General features: G+C 50.7%; 1 protein-coding gene across 1 annotated transcript in view; it reads right to left on the bottom strand.

Annotated features, from left to right (window-relative positions):
* The window catches only part of LOC309564883 (synaptotagmin-A-like), a 106,141-nt gene extending 98,260 nt beyond the window's left edge, over positions 1–7,881 (bottom strand). Inside the window, exon 1 of the mRNA XM_082269570.1 lies at positions 7,627–7,881. The gene's annotated coding sequence lies outside the window, so the exon portion shown is untranslated. The remainder of the gene's footprint in view (positions 1–7,626) is intronic.
* Between the last annotated feature and the right edge of the window lie 799 nt (positions 7,882–8,680).

Genomic DNA, 8,680 nt, shown 5'->3' on the forward strand with positions numbered 1-8,680 from the left:
GAGACCCCGATCCGAGGGACGCCGTCGGCAACGCAGTGCCCCCGTGGCGCGCTCTACTAGCCCCTCGTTGGCTTCCCCGGAATTTTGATTCAGCATTGCCGAGGTCCGTGAGTACTGACTTAGCCCCTTGCCCTCCGCCCCTGCCTGTCCTGGGTCACATCCCTGAGCTTCACCTGCCCTTCCCTGATGGCTGACTGTCCTGCCTTGTGGTGACTGTCCCCCAAGCTAGATTTGAACTGCACTAGTCCCGAGGGCCGTGCCGGGCCTCCAGCTGTCCCCGAGTGTCCCCAGGTGCCTCTGACTGCTGCCCATGCCGAACTTCCAGGGCTCAGGTCATCTGCCTCCCCCCGTATCCCCCTCTCTTGGATCTTGACTCCCCTAGATCGGCTCCGTGTCTCCTGCTCCCCCTAATGCTGACATGCGGGGGCTCTGGAGCGGCTCAAGGCGGTGCGGTGCCTTGCTCCCGCTTCCGGGGCCTGGGTGTCTGGCAGGCCTGCTGACTCTCTGCAAGTTTAGATCTCAGAGTAGTGTCATTGAACTGTTGCCTCTCATATTGCTTGCTGACTGTATGCACTATTTAATGCTTTCCAGATGTATGCACGCCTGCTCTTCTGTGGTTACTGGGGGGGCGCCTGGGTCTGGTCGTACTTGCTTGGGTTGCGTGCCGGATCTGGGTGTTACCCCGCGCTGCAGGAGAGGGGATGCGGGGCGCTGCTGGTGGCCCTCGGAATTCACTTTTGCTTCACCCCCCCTCCCTTATCCCCCCTCCCCCCCTCCTTTGTCCCCCTCCCCCCCCCTTATCCTCCCTCCCTTACCCCCCCTCCCCCTCTATCTCCCCCTCCCCTCCCTCCCCCTTCCCCCCCTCCCTACCCCCCCTTTTCCCCTTCCCCCCTTCCTCCCCCCTCCCTTCCCCCTCCCTTCCCCCCTCCCCCCTCCCCTCCCCCCTCCCGTTCTTCCCTTCCCCCCTCCCCTCCATTCCCCCTTCCCTCCCCTCCCCTCTTCTTCTTCCTCCCTTCCCCTTTCCCCCCCCCCTTTTCTACTAACCCCTCCCCTCCCTTCCCCTTCCCCCCCTTCCCCCCCCGGGGGTTGGTGTGTTATATGTGTGGGGTGGCGTGGTATGTCCCCCTCTGGTCCGATGCCACTGATCTTGAGGGGGACGTCTGGATGGGGAGCGGGTGCAGTCTCTGGCATCTCTGTCTTGAGTGCCATTGAATTGTTCATTTGGTTCTTCTCGGGCGGGGGGTGGGGGGAGGTTTTCCTCTCCGGTTCAGGGGCTCAAACTGTTGCACTATGTTATTGGAATTTTTTTTTTTTTTTTTGAGTTGTTGGTGTTTTTCAGCTGGTTATAATACTGTGTTGCTATGATCTTTATTGGCCGGTTGGGGAGCCGGGGAGCGGTCACCTACCTCTCCCAGTTGGTGGCTCTCCTCGTTCCCCACGTAGGGTGATCCTTTGGTGCCTGTCCATTTTGCCCTGCCTGCGGGGTTGGTGGATCGGGCCCTAGGGTCCTTTGAGATTGAACTCTCTCTGGTGCTTCGGCACCTTAGTACTTTGTAAGTAGGCGCGTACTTTGCGCCTTTTCCTTCTCTCCCTCTTTTTCCCTCCACCTTTTCACTTACCTCTGCATCTCCGCTGTTCCCCTTCCTTTTCTTTCCCCCCTCTCCTTCCCTCTCCCTCCTCCGCTCCTTTTGGTTTCTTGTTTTCACCCGGTGGGCTGGACCCGCCGGTTGGGGGGGTTATGGCCGCCCCTCGTCCGGACCCGGTCCGTTTGGTCTCCTTAAATGTGAAGGGGCTCAATACCCCTGAGAAGCACTCCATTGTGCTGTCGGAACTCCATCGTCTCCGTGCTCATGTTGGATTTTTGCAAGAAACGCATTTCAAATTGAGCAAGATCCCCAAATTGGGAAACAGGCGTTTTCCAACGGTTTACCATGGCTGTTCCCCTGATTCCAAGACTAAGGGGGTTAGCATCTTGATTCAATGTAATGCTCCGTGGACGCTCTCGGACGTGTGGAGCGACGAATCGGGCAGGGCCCTTTTTGTAAAGGGCCAGTTGGGTTCCACCCCTGTCACTCTGGTGAATCTCTACCTGCCCAACACGAACCAAATCTCCTTTATGGACTCAGTGCTTTCTAAGCTGGCAGATTTCGCTGCGGGACAGATCCTTATGGGTGGGGATTTTAATTTGGCTCTTGATCCACTGGTGGACACCTCTAGGGGTTCCTCCCAGCTATCCTATGCTGCTCTACGTCGCTTCAAGCAGTTGATTCATGCCTTTCGCTTGGTTGATCCGTGGCGCGTTCTCCATCCCGGGGATAGGGATTATACTTTCTTCTCCCCCCCACACGACTCATATTCGCGTATCGACTTTTTTTTGGCACCGCAGTCCCTGCTTCCCAGGGTCTCCGCTGCCTCAATTGGCTCTATTGCTATTTCGGACCACGCTCCCGTTCTCCTCGACCTAGACCTTCGCTCCCCTGAGTTGTCACAATGGCAGTGGAGGCTTAACGACACCCTTCTCCAGGACCCTGCTATTCTGGGGGAACTTGGTGCTGAATTGAGGAACTTCTTCGCCTCCAATGCCACCACAGACAGTTCGCCCATGATGGTCTGGGAGGCTCACAAGAGTTATATGCGAGGGGTCCTGATCAAGCTCGGGTCGCGGAGGAAGAGGGAGAGGAGTGCCCAAATGTCTGACCTCCTGGCGAAAATTGGCAAATTAGAGATGGCTCACAAGCGGTCTCAGGCCGTTGCTGCTCTTCAGGAGCTCACTGTTCTTCGGGATCAGCTCCGTGATCTGGTCCTCTTCCAGGCCAAGGCCGCCCTGGCTAAATGTCGCCGTGCTTTCTACGAGCACGGGGACAAATGTGGGAAATTGCTGGCAAGGGCATTGCGTCAACAGAGGTCTAGGGCATTTATCCCGGAGGTCTCCGACTCAGCGGGCCGGAGGGTTCACTCGACGACGGACATAGCTGAGGCTTTCCGCCTGTACTATTCCTCCCTGTACAATCTGCCTTCTGACCCCTCGCCGTCATCGCGCGCTGCCAGGATCCAGGAGATTAGGTCGTATCTCTCGGCCTCCGGCCTCCCCACCCTTTCTCCGGAAGATGTGGAGGAGTTGGACGCGCCTCTGCGCCCTGGGGAACTCACTGCAGCCCTGGGGGGAATGCAACCGGGGAAGGCACCTGGTCCGGATGGATACACCCTTGCGTACTACAAGTGCTTTGAGGAGATCCTTTCGCCTCACTTCCTATCCGCATACAATGCGGCGGGTGAGTCGGCGGCCCTTCCGGTTGACTCATTGCGCGCCCATATAACTGTCCTAGCCAAGGAGGGTAAGGATCCACTGCTGTGTGCGAGCTACAGGCCGATTTCTCTCTTAAATATCGACCTGAAACTCTTCACCAAAATCCTGGCTTCTAGACTGGCTCCCCTGCTCCCAAGTTTGATCCACGATGATCAAGTGGGTTTTGTTTCTGCCCGGGAGGCCCGGGACAATACCGCCAAGGCGATTGACCTCATCCATTATGCGAATAGCCGCCGAATCCCAATGCTGGTCCTGTCGACGGATGCCGAAAAGGCGTTCGACCGGGTGAATTGGGACTTTCTCCTGGCTACCATGGAGCATGTGGGCCTGGGGACGCGCCAGTTGTCCTGGATCAGGGCCATCTACTCCAGGCCTTCGGCTAGGGTGAAGGTCAACGGGTCTCTCTCGAACTCCCTCGACATTGCGAATGGCACTCGACAGGGGTGTCCACTCTCCCCGTTGATTTTTGTTCTCGCTCTAGAGCCTTTTTTGAGGACGGTGAGGGCTAATGCGGATGTGGCCGGATTGTCGTTGAGTGCCAGTGAGTCGCCTAAAGTGGCGGCGTACGCGGACGATCTACTTTTCTTCCTGACACGTCCTCTCACTTCCCTTCCGAACCTCCTGCGGGAATTTCGGGTTTATGAGTCGCTGTCGTTTTATAAAATCAACTACTCTAAGTCTGAGGCGCTAGCGGTGGGTCTGCCGGCTTCTTTGTCAACTCTCCTTAGAGCTGACTTTTCCTTTAAATGGGGCCTGTCTCACATCAAGTACCTGGGGATATCTCTCCCGAGTTGCCCGGAGAGAGCCTTCGACTGTAATTTCCCGCCTCTTCTGACTCGCATCAAGCAGGATCTGGAGGTGTGGAGCCATGGGACTTTTTCCTGGTTTGGGCGCTGCAATATTATAAAGATGAACATCATGCCCCGCCTCTTATATGTGCTTCAGGCGCTGCCCATCAGGGTCCCGTCCTCCTTCCTCAAGAGGGTGAATAGGGTGTTTCGGGAGTTCCTGTGGCGTAGGGGTTCCCCCCGCTTGGCGCTGCGGGTGCTCCGGATGCCTAAACTGAGTGGGGGAATGGCGATGCCCGACGCGATCCTCTACTATGAGGCGTGTCATCTCGCTCGCATTGTTGACTGGTACCGCCATGGTCCCTTGAAGCAATGGGTCCGCCTTGAACGTTTGTCCGTCGAGTCTCCCCTGGAGTCCGCCCTTTGGAGCCCTAACCCGGTGCCTAGGGAATTAGATGCCCATCCGACTGTAGGTGCCACGCTGGCGGTGGGAAGGCGTCTTTGCCACGATGGCCAGTTGGCGTCCTTTCCCTCGCCTCTCCTCCCGGTGCTTGATAACCCGGACTTCGGGCCTGGGGTGGATCAGCCCGGTTTTAGGACTTTGAAGACCGCTGGGGTCCATCAGGCTCGGCACTTTGTGAGGGCTGGGACTTGGGTTTCACGGTCTTACATGAACTGCACTGCGCCCTTTACCTCCCTGTCTTTTTGGCAACGAGTCCAGCTGGCTCACTTTCTACAAGCTCTTCCTTCAGCGTCTCTGTTTTCAAGACGGCTCACGTACTTTGAGGATTTGTGTTCTGACACCTCCCCCCTTCGCCACACGGTCTCTCTGGTTTACCGGGCCCTGGCCTCGCCGGACGAAGCTTTTCGTCCCCCATTTATTGCCAAATGGGAAAGGGACCTGAATGTATCTTTTACGGACCATCAGGTTGAGAGGATATTATTTTTCACGTACAAAACCTCCCGTTGCTCGCGGTATCAGGAGGTAGGCTATATGTGTTTAACCCGCTGGCACTATACCCCAGCCAGGCTTCATCGCATGTTTCCGACCTGCCCCGAGGTTTGTTGGCGATGTGGGGAGGAGGTGGGCACCTACCTACACGTTTTCTGGTCGTGCCCGTGTTTACAACCCTTCTGGAAGGAGGTCCTACGCATTGCCCAGAAATTTACGGACCATTCCCTCACCCTGGACCCGGCCCTCTTCCTCCTTCATCATCATGAATATCCGAGAGCGTCCTATCGGAAGTCGATTCTGCCACTTCTGTTCACGGCGGCTAAAAGCTGCATCCCCCCGCTCTGGAAGCAGACGCAGCCTCCTACGGTAGCTATGTGGCTCCGCAAGGTTTCTTGTCTCAACGATATGGAAGATCTAGTAGCCACTGCGCACGGTACACGAGAAAAGTTCCTGAAACGCTGGTTTTACTGGCACGAATTTAAATACACTTCGGAATACACGGAGTTGATTACCCACTAGTGGTCGCTGGGCGAGGGTCGGCCGGCCTTCCCCCCACCCCCCTCTTTGGATCTTTCCTGACCCCTTCCTTTCTCGCTCTGGTCTCCTTCCCCCTTCTCTTTTCTCTTTGTTTATTCTCCATAGCTTTTTCTTCTCTTTCTTGGCTCTAGGCATACCGTCTATAGGTTTTTCTCCCTCTTCGCCGCTCCTGGGTATTGGCTGATGTATTGTTGATTTTCTGTACGGTGGATCGGTTGGTTCCCGGGAGTGGCGCGGTGCGGCACCCCTTTGGGGGAGGTGCCGCCAGTGAGCCCTCTGGAGCCTGCCGCGATATTCCGGGGCGCCTGGGGGGGGCCTCCCTTCCCCGGTAGCCGGCCATGAGATGGATGCCGGTGGGGCGGGGGGGTCTGCCTTAAGGTGCCCTGCGAATTTATTTGTTCGATATTCAGCTCTAGAGAGCTAAGGCCGTGGGTTTCATGGAGGGTTTACATTTTGTCTCAGATGTGCTCTTTAGACGAACTAGTGCTATGTTGGTACACTTTGAAATGTGCTGTTTGTATTGTTCTTACTTTATTATTTGCTCGCTATACTCGACAGTTGATTGTACTTGCTGTTGATATGTGGTATGCCTGTATGTTTTCTTTCTAATAAAGAATTTTGAAAAAAAAAAAAAAAGTACTTGTGCCTTGTTTGATTCTGTAAATCTCTCGGCATGATCCAATATAAAAAAGGTTAGAGGTAAAAAAAAAAAAAAAACCCATAAAAGTAGAAAAGTCTTAGTCATTACAAAAAAGGTAGTATAAAAGAAATAAACCAAACCATTTAACTTCTACAAGACAAGTATATTTTTTTATCACTAGCCCATGACTACTGTGTACAGGGGCCCCAAGGGCTGTACAATAAGTGCAAAAGGGCCACAGGTTGGGTACAAGGGGTTTATATCTTCTTTACAAAGAGATTGCGGCAAATGACCAAGAATCTCTGACAGTAATATAGTTTGTCCCAACTCCTGTAACTGTTGCTATTGCTAGACAGACTTGTCTTCATGGAAATGTGAAAAAATATATAAATAAAGCTATGCAATATTAAAGTATAACTAAAGGCAAACCTTTTTGTAAGCTTTGGATAGAGTGGAAAGGGATTAGAACACCTGTCAGATTTTATTGTGGTCTGCGTCCCCGTTAAGAAGATTCACCCCCTCTATTTGTCCTCTTTACCATTGTCATTAAAAGTGAAGGTAACAGAAAACCCCAAATTTTTGGTTGTCCCCGGAACAGTAATGAAGGGGAAATCTTCCAATGATTATATTAGTTCTGGTGACCTGGGGTCTCCAAGGACTTCTCTTATTTGCAGGGATTTCCTTTCACTTCCTGTTTGGTTATAGGATAGAAAGTGAAGGGAAATCTCCACAATGGGACACAGATGGCGAAAAAAACTCATGGCAGGGGTAATAACCCTCCCTTGCTTAATCCAAAATAAAAAAAAAAAATTGCCTATAGTTTTACTTTAAAGAAGGAATAAACATACCGAGTAGCATAAATATATACCAACTGCATACAGTTATCACACTACATGATTAATAAAGGAAAGGTTACCACTTAAATGCAATATCACTACAAGAATTTGGTAGAAACGGAGTTAGAACCTTTACTGTACAGCATGTAAGTGAATCATTTTGTAATTTTCTTTTGAAATGTTGATATTTTGTATTCAAATGTTCACATTGACAAATACTAAATCTGAAAATCTGAAAATACTAAATACTGGAAAAAAATCCCTTGCGGCTTTGTAGATTAGAATTTTAGGTTAATGTTTGCCATTTCATAAAGCTGTGTAGCCTAAAATATTCAAATCGGCTTAAAAAATTCAGTGACCAAATGTGGATCATTCAATTTCCCCTTTAGCCAAGTCAAAGATCATCTGTTGAAGAAAGTAAGCTCAACAGGTAAATCACAAATCTTGCCTAGATTATGAGAGATCCTTCATCTCTCTCTGACATTAATGATAAAAGTTTGGACCTTAAGGCAGTATAAAACATTGGCAATAAGCAACAATTAAGCCGACATTAAAGGACTTACCAGAACCATGCAGTGTCTCTGTTCAGCCAGCACAAATCTGGTTTCCTTGAAGCTCCTGTCCCCTTTACCTACACACAGAACTGGAAATTCAACTATAGTGCAGCCTATAAGAATACCACACCCACCATCACACCAGGACCTTCAGTGACAGTCATGCACAGAGGAATGCCATTATAGTGTCACAAATAACAGGACAACCCTCCAACGTTATGATAAATAGCAAAATCACAGGAAAGGGAAGCCCTCTTTGAAAAGAAGAGTTTTGCCACAATGATCCCACTTCTGAAAACACCACAATGCTGGCATGCCACTGAACTGTTGCCAGGTCCCAGCCTTGGGTCACTGTTGTCACTTATGTGATGACTGATTTCACTTTGGAATAAGGAAGCTGATGATTAACCAGGCTAAGTGGAACCATGAAAAATAAACAAAAATCAGGTATGTTTTTTAAAGCCCAGTGCTGCTATTGTGACTACAAAGAAAGGAGCTGGAGTTGTTAGGCGTTCCAGTCATATACCAATATTGGTGTAAAAAAACCTGCATATTAAACTAAAAGAATTTAAAAGATCACAAATGAGGTAAATAAAATCATCTTTCATGGATTTACATTTTACTGTTTAATTGTCTCGATCAAGCATCTACAAACTTTGTCAATACAAGGGCGTATAATTTACAATATTTGAGGGCCAAAAAAGAAAAAAAATCAGTTTTTAAAATGAATAAATAAACTGAAAAAGATGGATAAAGTGAATGGATAAACATGCTTCAAAAACAACTTCAAATCACAAGCCCTCTTCACATCAGAAGCCTCACCATCACATCAGAGACCCCTTCACATCAAAGTCCTCCTTTCACACCAGAATCGCCCCCCCTCCCAATCACTTCAGAGACTACATTACATATCAGAGTCTCCCTTTACATCAGGGTCCCTATCAGAACTCCCTGATACATCAGGGTCCCCATCAAGTGCAGAGGCCAACTGACTTAAATCTTCAGTTCTCCTTTTACCATAGATAAACGATTGAAATTTCAGGTTTCAAGAAAGCCCTGCTAA

The sequence above is a fragment of the Pelophylax lessonae genome, assembly GCF_965119305.1.
Source record: "Pelophylax lessonae genome assembly, chromosome: 10".
Classification (NCBI taxonomy): domain Eukaryota; kingdom Metazoa; phylum Chordata; class Amphibia; order Anura; family Ranidae; genus Pelophylax; species Pelophylax lessonae.